This window comes from Limulus polyphemus, unplaced genomic scaffold (assembly GCF_000517525.1).
Source record: "Limulus polyphemus unplaced genomic scaffold, Limulus_polyphemus-2.1.2 Scaffold367, whole genome shotgun sequence".
NCBI classification, from domain to species: domain Eukaryota; kingdom Metazoa; phylum Arthropoda; class Merostomata; order Xiphosura; family Limulidae; genus Limulus; species Limulus polyphemus.
Window position 1 is genome coordinate 463,841 of NW_013665977.1, and position 12,398 is coordinate 476,238.

The window sequence follows — 12,398 nt, forward strand, 5'->3', positions numbered from 1 at the left end:
GATATATTTGACCACGCCCTAGGTCTCATAGATTAATTTACTCTAATCCACCTAAAATAATTTCAATTTGAGGGTAGGTTGGTAGCGATCCTGATGACTAATAAAACTGAATCGGGTATACGCGCGCCTCACGCTTGGTATTGCTGACGCACAAATATATAGCTAATAGAAAAAAGGTCTCATAGATTAATTTACTCTAATCCTGCCTATAATAACTTTAAGTAACGCGGCTATTGAGGATTCCCCATTGTTTCTCAAGGATCCCAGAATTATATCCAATAACTTCCGAAAAAAATAGATAATACATATTTTATCAGAACTCGAATTTTAGCTACAACCAACACCTACTTTGTAATTTTATATAATACTGTCCTGGTTCTCTGTATAATAACTTCGTTTTACCAGATACACTCTGACTTTTGGCGTTTCCTTACCATTTGCAAACAGCAGTGGAGAAACCTTCTGGGGTCGAAACTCATATATTGGATATCATGGAAATACCATAAACAATTAGATCCGAAAATATCATGGAAATATAATAAACAATTAGATCCGAAAATATTATGGAAATACCACAAGTAATCAGATCTGGAAATATAATCATGGAAATACTATATTAATCAGATCCAAAATATCATGGAAATACCATAAGTAATCAGATCCGAAAATATCATGGAAATACTAAAAGTAATCAGATCCAAATATACTATTGAAATACTATAAATAATCAATTTAGAAACTGAAATTACTTCAATAAATTTTTGTTTCTAAATGTATATCTTTATACTGATCTTAGAAACAGTTGGTACGAGTTAAGATTAAAAGCTTGATCTATAAATCTGTAATATTGTACTTACAGTTAAGTAGCTTTTTATATATGTACTTTAATTATGTTTGTAGCTCATTGTGTGGTATTAAGTTAATTGTTTTTACTTTTGGTGAATGTTATTTCCAAACTGAATCTTTTATTAAGCTTCATAACGTTTGTAATAACTTCTAATTTTGACAGAAAGGAAAGAAAGTAAGTTCTTTGTTAAAAGGAACTGTTCGCTGTTCACTGAAATACCGACACAACAATGTGTTTTCTTTACACATGTTTATAAATATGGTATAATGTTAATTAATAATAAAAATCGTATACTGGATAGCAACACAATTTGTTGATTTTAAATTGTGCTAACAGTAATTTAGACGTCAAACAAGAAAGAGCCCGTTAAAATAAGACAATACTAACAAGAGGGAATCCTCAATAGCCGCGGTACTTAAAGTTATTATAGGCAGGATTAGAGCAAATTAATCTATGAGACCTTTTTTTCTATTAGCTATATATTTGTGCGTCAGCAATACTAAGCGTGGGGCGCGCGTATACTCGATTCAATTTTATTAATCATCAGGATCTGTACCAGACCTCAAATTGAAATTATTTTAGGCAGGATTAGAGTAAATTAATCTATGAGACCTTGGGCGTGGTCAAATAAATCACTCGAAAGGGTTTGACCTCCCGAGTCCAAAACTGTAATAACATCTCAAATTGGCCAAGAGATGACGAAGCTATGAGCTAAAAGTTTGTACTTGAAAAAAAAACAAAAAAAACACACCAAAACTTAGAGCCGTCCTATGAGCTGCTATGCCGCGGTTAAAAATAACCTAGTTTTTAACGAAGACTATGTTAACAGCAGGTGTGTTTTTCCACATCCCTCCTAGTTTATCCATTGCGGTTCGAAATCAGACATGTGTAAAAATAGCATTTCAGATTCATATTTTGTCTACCACAAGTCACTGTCTAATATTAATAAGAAGCTTTTCGTTCAATACCAGCACTAATCATTCGAGCTGGACGATGAAAAAAAAAATATTCTTGAAACGCTATTTATATCTCCACTAAACTACTTTAAACTTTATGGTTTAAACGTCCAGCTCAACTGATGAGTTATAGTATTGAACGAAAAGCTTATTAGACAGTGATTTGTGGGAGACAAAAGATAAATCTGAAACGCTTTTTATTATACGCGTCGGATTTGGAACCGTAATGGAAAAGTTAAGACGTATATGGAAAAAAGTACCCGCGGTTAATGCATTTTAAAGCAATTATTAGGCCTATTGGTATTCCAGTGAGTCGCTGGCTTTTGGCGTTTTAACCATAACACACAATTTTGTACATTAATATTACTACTAGTTGTAAAACTAAGTAATATCATAGAAATTATCATGGAAGACGAAGAAGAATAAGAAGAATGTGTGTTTTCTTGTCATGCACAAATCTACACAGTTGGCTATTTGTGCTTTGTCCACCGTGAGTATCGAAAGTGTTATAAACCATCAGACTTATCGCTGGGCCACCATGCCGTCAGAAAATAGGCTTGCTTGTAGCATTAAAAGTCTCTTTATTAGCAAATATTTTTATGTCACAGTTAGGCTCAGAAAATAGCAACATTCTCACCTAGTGTATACAATTATACATATATCCTGGTATGGTTCAGGTATAAAGGCTTAGGTTTGACACTACAGTCTCTATACGCTTACGCAGAAGATAATCCTGCTTGTGTTCCTCGTACAATTCGCCATATCGGAAACACGGGTAGTTATTACAAAAACCAATTATTATCCTTCTGAAACCTACAACAACAACTATATCTTAAATAAAGGCCGTGGATGGCCTAGCAATTAGATCTGAGGTTTTTGCCGCGATGTTGCTTAACACACTCAACACTTTCAGCTGTATGTGCGTTATAAGAATGACAGTAAATATCGTTCAGGCTGAAATTGATCTTAGATAACACAATATTATAAGAAATATCAGTGTGTGTGTTTTTTCTCAAAATATTATTAATATTATTCTTTTAACAAAAATGTACAATTATTTTTAGTGCTCATAAATATATATTTTTAATTTGTTAAAAGAAAAGTAAGATTCAAAAACTCTAGTCAGTTTAAACTTCTCGCAATTTTGAGTAAAACTTCATTATCCAAGGAAAGAAACTACGCATGTCAAATTCTCGGAAATATGCAACACAAAATGACATATGACACTTTAATCAGAGTTGAATAACAAATAATATCATCCGGTTAGCAACAAGGGAGGAAAGAGCAGACATCGTATTGAAACTAGTTTCCTGGTAAGATGTCCATTCTAAACAGATTGACTTTGACTTTGAGCTCCACGTCAGCAAACGATTTCAAATCGCTCTGTCATATTGAAAACTGAGACGCGATTTCAGTTTATTCATTAGTGTTTTAGTATTTCGTTTCACTAAAACTGTGCAAATAAGAAATTGAATTATTAAATTAGAGATGACGTAGAAAGGATCTAGTTTCGTCTTTAGAAAAGGAAGTCCGGGTTTTTTTTTATCTATATGTTTATCATTAAAAATAACTAGGTCTTCAGTGTGTCACGTGTAGAGCTAAATATTTGTTTTCCATGAAATAAATCGATCAGAGTTTGTAGTATTTCGTTCCTTATTTTTGTTTCTATCACATATGACATATATCAACATTGCAAAGTAATTCAAGTGATTTAGCTAAGATGTTTCAGTTAGTTACTGTTTAGCTCAACTGTAGGCTCACACGTCCGCATGCCTATATTTTCACGATTAAAAGGTAAAGCTGGTTTAACTAAATCAGAGAAATGATAACAACTTCACGACAGAATGAGCTACGTACTTACATAGAAATTACAAATCAACCTGGCCATTAGTATCACGGTACAGAAATGAATCGTTGGATGTATGTTGCTCTTAACTCCTTATCGAAAAATATCAATCAATAAAAATAAGTTTGTACGAATTCACAAATAAATCTACACAAAATCAAAAGAGTTTAGCTTCGGTGGAAACCTATTTATAGCAAAACAAAATAAAAAAATGAACTCAGAAAATAATGTATTCTTAATTTCTTTTTTTAATTCAGTACATTCGGAAAAACTATTTGATAATGGTCATTTGCTCTTCAATATTTCTGCACATTAGTATTTATCAATACGTTAGGCTTACTAAACTTAAATTAGTGTGATATTTATATATATATATATTTTTTTTCTCAGAATAATTGCAGAATGATAATTCGTATCAAATATCTTGCATCAGTTTCAAACAGCAATGATCTAATGTAATAATCTTGTTGTTGTAACATAAATGTTTTTGATTGTCTTTCAAGGTAGAACTGTAAAAGTAATTTGCTAGCTGTCGTTTTCTGTCGTGTTAGGATCTTTGCGTTAAATCAAGTCTCCCGGTGGGTCAACGGTAAGTTTACGGACGTATAACGCAAGAATCCGGGGTTCGATTCTCCGCGGTGGACACAGCAGATAGCTCGATGCGGCTTTGTGATAAATCAAACACTGACTGACATTAAATCTGTGAACTTTTCTTCTACAAAGTATCGTTAATTTCACGCAAAGCTATCTAAAGCTATCTGCGCTGGACGCCTTTAGTCTTGAAGTGATAGATTAGAGAGAAGGCAGCTGGTCAACAATACCCGCCGCCAACACTTTACCAATGAAAAATGGGACTTACTGCCACATTACAAAGCTGCCGTGGTTGAAAGGGCGAGCATGTTCAATGACGGGTTTCGATTCCGCGACCCACAGATGGCGAGTCGACCACTCTAGCCACTAGGTCATGTCAGGCCTCTCTAATATAATTTTTCATCTTTTAATCATCTTCCAAGGCTAGAGATCAAATGTCGAGGTCAGAAATATAATTAACTATAATAGAGTTTGAAATCTTATTTATTATTATTATTTTTCAAATCAAAGTTACAGGAGTTATTTCTATCGAAATAACCAAGTTAAGAAAGCAGATTTGTTTATATATATGTGTTTATATGCACATTATACCGTATTCTAAAATTTCAACCAAAGGCTTTGCCAAGTCACTCAGTACTTCTGCTAAAAAAAATACCTCCCAGCCCGTGACATATGTCAGGCTCAGTTGAACACAACCTTAGGTGACGAAACGCATGTGGGTTTGTCTGTGAAGATGCCATGTTAGCCGGCATTACGTATCTAGTTCCAGTTCTGATGACATGAAAAATAATAAAAAAAAAGATCAGTAGTTCAAAAACTCGCCTTGTCACAGGTCCTTAAAATATGACAGAAGAAGGACAAGACATATCTTTTAGTTATCTTATTTGAAAAGTTTATAGAAGTTAGAAGCCCTGGAATATATTATTTAACAATTAGTTTACAATTACGTATATGGTGTTATATAACTGTAATATTATGTGTCTTTGTAAATATTAAAATGTGTTGTAGATTAACTAATTTATAAGGGCATTTCCAAGTCGTGTTATGCTGTGTATTTCCAAGTCGCTTTTTCTAGGAAACTAGCATCACTTAAATTCCCCTTCATTCTTTCTCTTTGGCCCTGCATGTCCTTGTGGTTAGAGGGATTGACTTGCAATGTGAGGGTCGTGGTTTCGAATCCCCGTCCCACCAGACGTGCTCGCCCTTTCAGCTGTGGGGCGTTATAATGTGACGATCAATCCCACTATTCGTTGGTAAAAGAGTTGGCGGTGGGTGGTGATGACTAGCTACCTTAGCTCTAGTTTTTTCCTGGTACCTTAAGAATGGCTAGCGCAGATAGCCCTCGTATGGCTATGCGCGAAATTCAAAACAAACCAAACCAATCTTTCTCTTTCCTTCAACAACATGAGATGGTGATTTGAGTAAAATGTGTAGTAGTGGGCGGATAGCAAAGCAATTATGCATTTTGTGATAAAAGCATCAAACCTGGCACATTTCAACTGTGTGTCAAGGTGCTTATTTTTAGACTGGGAAGCATCAGGAACATCCCCCTAGTGGCACAGCGGCATGTCTGCGGACTTACAGCGCTAGAAACCGGGTTTTGATACCCATGGTGGGCATATCACATATAGCCCAATGTGTAGCTTTGTGCTTAATTACAAACAAACACCCCCCCCCCTCCAATGTGAGGCTGGGCAACAGTTATGGAAATGACATAATTCTACAACTCGATATCGGCTACCAACAACAGAGGATGACTTAATCTTTTGGTGAATGTGCAATATAATCACTGAAAAATGTACTTATAGTATTTTGTAACCTTCTGAAGACAGTACTAAAACCAAAAATGTATTTTATCCTGTGTTACTGAAAAAATATTATATTCATACCAATTACTACTAGTAGTTGCTTAGCAGAAACTGGAGAAACGTAAAATCATACACTACCAAGTAATTATTTCACGAGTCACCAGAAAATGATTATCTTGACATCTGTTGTAGCCGTATAACCTGATTCAGGATATAGTATGCTATGCTATGTATTGTGTAAGGATGTATTTTACTTCTGAGAATAGAAAATTCACAAGTAGTTCATATATAGTACTACTATTATGAAGGACATCACAATCAGTTCTCTGGGCACTTCCTTCACATGCACACAGGCCAGTGCATTGCAGAGCAGCTCTCCTGCATTTTCATAGGCTGCGGCATCCCTTTATGCAGCCACAGCAAAGGAGCTCGTAGCATGATTTTGCTGCTTCAGGAAGGGTTGTCCACTTTGGCTCATACAATCCGTCTTCATTCTTCATCCATTCCCAGTTAACAGTCGACGGGAGCAACAAACGCACGGGTTTAAACAGCCTATCATTATGTAACGTTACATGTACTAGAGTCCAAAATTCTTGATGCACATAGTATATGTAGCATATATTGTCTTCCCACTGCACATGAAATAATTAACCAGCTCCATGATACAATAATAAAATAAAATAATTAACCAGCTCCATGATACAATAATAAAATGAAATAATTAACCAGCTCCATGATACAATAATAAAATGAAATAATTAACCAGCTCCATGATACAATAATGATTACAGTCAGTGTGTGTATCGTTTAATATAATTATCGTTATTATTATAGAAGATCAATATTGTGTATATATACATTTTATTACTACAGTCCATATAATAGTCCTTGCCATTATAGTTTTTCAGGCCATGCCTGTCCGATCTGATCTCTGGATCAGGGAAGAGGTAACACTATCTGGCCGCACATAAAATACCTGCTACTCTTGGTCGAGACAAGTCACTTGCCCTTCCAATGTTCCATGCAGTGACTGGTTGTGACACTGTGTCAACTTTTGTTGGGCATGACAAGAAACCGCCTGGGCAGCATGGAGTGCCATGACGGAGCTTACTGACGCCCTGTATAGTCTAACCTCTGCCCCTGATCATGTGTCAAAAGAGTACATGAGTACCATAGAGAGATTTGTTATACTCATGTGCGACCACACAAGCACATGCACTGATGTCAGTAAAGCCAGAAAAAAGTTGTTCCCCAAAGAAGAGACCACCAGCAGCAATTCTGCCTACACACGCAGCACTTGAGCAACATGTCAAGTGAGCTGCCTACCAAGGTGGGCACATTTGGGGCCAGACACAGGATTCAGCACCTGGGCTTGGCTTGTGCAGTGGCAGGGACTATATGATACACAATTAAGACATTTATCATATATAAACTTGAACAAATGATGAATCGTCAAAGTTCGATTTTATGATCGTTCTATATTTTCTTAAGGCAGCAGTTCAAAATAAGTCGGCAGATTATCTAAAACAAAGTAAACAGTGTGATCTAACCTATGCTAATAATATTGCTTTGCACATAATTTACGAAATGGAGCAGTTGGGAGTAAAGCATATAAGAATTACATTTTTATATTTTAAAACATGGCTCACAGGCTCCGAGCAGCCAATATATATATATATATGGTGACCACTTTGGATACCTGAAACTTTAGACACAGATACAATTTCAATTGCCTCCCATTCTTAAACAATTAGGTATATATTGCTCTAGTTGCCTACCAAGTTTAATGTTTTTATCACCAAATGCACAATTGTAATAAAACCTTAGCTAAACAGATGCACTATGGTATATTGTGAGTATCACAACAGATGATGCTATAGTATATTGTGAGTATCCCAAAAGGTGATGCTATAGTATATTGTGAGTATCACAACAGTTAGTGCTATAGTTCCATTTAGGAATAGACTTGATATGCAGATGAGAATCAAATAAACTTATTAAACACTTTCTGTGACAGTTTTTGAAACATTCTGTATCATATCCAAACTTTCTTGAATAAAACATATAACACTCTATGTACCTGTGACAAAAATCTATTCAGTATAAACGTCTATAGTAAGGATACTTCTTAATAATCATCCTTACTTAAAGTATCGTAAATGTAAGGGTATATACTTATAATACGTTATATACGAGAACGTTGATTCGCAAAGTTTGATGATCTTTACTTCTTAATAATCATCCTTACTTAAAGTATCGTAAATGTAAGGGTATATACTTATAATACGTTATATACGAGAACGTTGATTCGCAAAGTTTGATGATCTTTACTTCTTAATAATCATCCTTACTTAAAGTATCGTAAATGTAAGGGTATATACTTATAGTACGTTATATACGAGAACGTTGATTCGCAAAGTTTTATGATCGTTATACAAATATATACATAATTGGTTGTAAAGGTAAGGCTATATACATATAGTACTTTGTATATATATGAATGTAGATACGCAGTGTTTTACGATCATTGTAAAAACTAACAGAAACGCCGCCCTACGGGCACCTGTTTGTCTAATCGTAGTATTCATACCTCATTGAAAAAAAATTTAGAAAAAGTAAACATTTTTTAAGAAATATTTTTTTCTGGGAATTACTGCCCTGGAAAAGTGTTCGGATTGTGCTCTTTAGTTATACACAACTCATTGCATCAAAATGATTCAATGTACAAAGCTCAAAATTTTCATAAATTTTAATTATATAAACTGTAATGTTTTTATATATTAAAAATGGTACCGTTTATTGAAAAAATTTTTTTTAAAGAACTACAGTTTCTCAGTACAACATTTAAAAATTACATCAATAAAGATATAATCAAACCCCCACGTACAGTCCTAGTGAAAGTCGTATTCTTGTTGTGAGGAGAGTACTTTTATTTTTATTGTATTCTATTATAAAGAAATGGTTGTTGCACATACCACAATTATTTTTCTAATTGTATGGATCTTGAATACCTAAAGTGTGAATTTTTTATGGATTTTTGTTTTTGGTGACATTCAATAGATGGTGCAGGAGTTTTAGTTATATTCATATATACTGACGTACACGCTAAGTCCATTATAGTAAGATGTATACAATGTTCTCAAGTGCTATGAATCTTGTTATCAGAATTAATTTGTCTTAAACGTAATAAATGCAGGTCGGAAAAGAATATGATCCCTAATAAATTCGTTATTTTCCCCCTGATTTTTCTTGAAGATTGTTTAGTAACTTATATCAAAACAATCTTAGAATTATTGTATGACTTTGGATGGTAAACATTGTGTTCAAGTCCGTATAATATTTCTAGAAACAAACCTTTGTAATGCTGAAATATTCCATTTAAAAAAACAACAACATATTTTGCATAAAACAGCTGGTAGTCTAAACGTTTTTTTATTTTTTTATATTTAATGTATTTATCATATTCAAATAATGAATCACTCTTTCAATCTTCAAAGCAGCTATAGATTTTACACTATTCTTAAAATTATAGTTCTACACAAAAGGGAAGACACCTTCATCTCTATGACAATCATATATAGTTGATATATAGCACATTCAATGTTTATTGGCAACTCACGCACCACCTAGTGTGCATGGATGAAAATAATTAATTAATAGTTATGTAAATAAGTCCAAACATCAATAAAATTTGGTGATATTGTATAGTATGTTTTTGAGCATTTGGTTTTTGCATGTCGTTTCTTAATTTTTCAACTGCAACAATAGTAATGATATTTTAAAGGATGTATATTAATTATGGTTAAAAAAAGAATGCCGTCTCTGTTTAGTTATATCTTGGTACAATTCTTCTAATATTTGATGGAATGCATGCTTATTTAAATCTTTTAGAAAAATACAACAGAAACGTTTTCAAACAAAGAGTTATAAAAAAAATACAGAAAAATTCTCAAATCAAAACGAAAAAAATTTACATACGTGACCTAGACTAAATGTTAGTGTACGAAGATTCCATTAGTGTTCAATTATCACTTTACAGAAACTATATATATATTTATGAACTTACTGCAACAAATTTCATTGAATAACTGTTGATCTTAGTTATAAATAGTTTCGGTCCTGCCATCTAGTAGTTGAATATGATACTAAGAAGGTAAGATAGCTAAAATACTTTTAGCTAAACATTTCTATTACTCGCTAAGTCACTATTAATTATGAGCCTCGTGTGTTCACTGAATTTAGCATTCACGACTCATTTGTACTTGTTTTCATATTCATTGTGTTTGTGATTTGATATAATATATCGCTCACTCATTTGATTCCAACTTTAATCCCACTTTACCATTTTTGTACAGTAACACACATTATTTGTGATTGGGGCCTTTTATTACCCTCTTGCTCCATTGGCACAGCGGTATGTCTGCGAACTTACAATGCTAGAAACTGGGGTTTGTTACCCGTGATGGGCAGAGCACAGATAGTCCAGTGTGTAGATTTGCGTTTAACTACAAACAAATACGTCGCAAATGTTGACATAAAATAAATTGAATTCTATATTGGAAAGGAACACGAAGAAAAACATTGTACTCTAATGTGATAGTTATCAAAAATAATAATCAAAGTTAAAAATAGTTTAAAATGACAATATGATTTATATTTTAAGTGGCAAAATTACTATTGGGTATTATAATAAATATCTTTCATTTTTATTTTATAAAACAAATCGCTCGGCATGGTCAGGTGATTAAGGCGCTCGACTCGCAATCGCGGGTTCGAATCCCCGTCACACCAAACATGCTCGCCCTTTCAGCCGTGGGGCGTTATAATGTGACGGTCAATCCCACTATTCGTTGGTAAAAGAGTAGCCCAAGAGTTGGCGGTGGGTGGTGATGACTAGCTGCCTTCCCTTTAGTCTTACACTACTAAATTAGGGACGGATAGCGCAGATAGCCCTCGTGTAGCTTTGCGCGAAATTCAACAAACAAACAAACAATAAAACAAATCGAAATATTTATTTAGTGTCTTCAATGTATTGATAGAGAAACACGAGGTACATTGATTTTTCTAGCCTTTTGTGGGATTAACATTTTGATTGATAAAATGTTACAAATAGCAACTATAAAAGGATCGGTTTTAGATTATTTCAATGCTTTTTCTTTGTTCAAACCAATCCGCAAGTTGGAGATTATATTCAATAATCATCTTATAAATTTTACAATAGTAATTTCACTCTTTGGATAATCTATTATAGAATGATTCTCTATTATTTATCAAAAAACATAGTCTAAAATCATGGTATTAGCTAATGTTGATGAATAAAATTATTTTAGCAGCGGTGGGTTTTCTCGCTGAATCAGTTTCATCTACAAATATAACAAATAAACGTTAAGTTCCCAGAACATTTTTGGACATTATCTCGTAGTCTATTCTGACCCACTCTTCTCTATATTATGAACTGCTTAGTATACATTTTACAACAGATAGGAAATACAGATTCCCATTAATATAAAATCACTTTTTACAGCGTTATTTACTGGCACGAGACAGCAGAGGGTAATATATAGCTGATACAGGATTGGTTGGTTACAATAAGACATTTTCGTTATATGTTATCTATAGTTGAGGAACCTCTCTGATAAGCTGCTCTAACAATGAAAGGCCTGTATGGTGTTATGTTCCGTATCGGAATTAATTACATTCTATGGATGAAGATGTGATGCTTTCGAAAATAATCCTCTTGACCTTTTTTTCATCTAGAGAACAGCGTAAGGATACCTTTCGTGCATATTTTAATTCATTATACGAATAATTCAAAGTTGATCAGTAAAATAAAGAAGCTTCAATTCAGCGCGTTTAAAGTTGACTTCAAGAAGAAGGTTTAAGTAGCTATGATTCTAGAAAACCTAGCGTATACTGCACAACCTGTACTTATTACTAATTGTAATTGAACTTGTTACTTCCTGTGAAGATAGTGCTTAGGTATCGACACTGAAATTCATTTTGTGGGAAAACGTTGATTATTTCATAATTACATACTATTCACAGTCTTATCATCTGAATGTTACAAAACTCTCGAATTAAATTACTAAATTACCTCTTCCTTAAACAAACTTTTACAATCAATACAATTCCAACTTACGAAACAGAAAGAAAAGGTAACCGCATAAATAAACGTTTTTTTTTTGTGGCTAAGCGCAATGAGCTATCTGTGCTGTGTCAACTACAGGCATCAAAACTCAACAAGTCTGAAAGCATTATAAGCTTTCAGACTTGCCGCTGAGCCATTGGGGAACATACAATTTATATGTTGTTTTTTTATTAGTTTCTAACCCTAAAGTTTTATTTTTGTA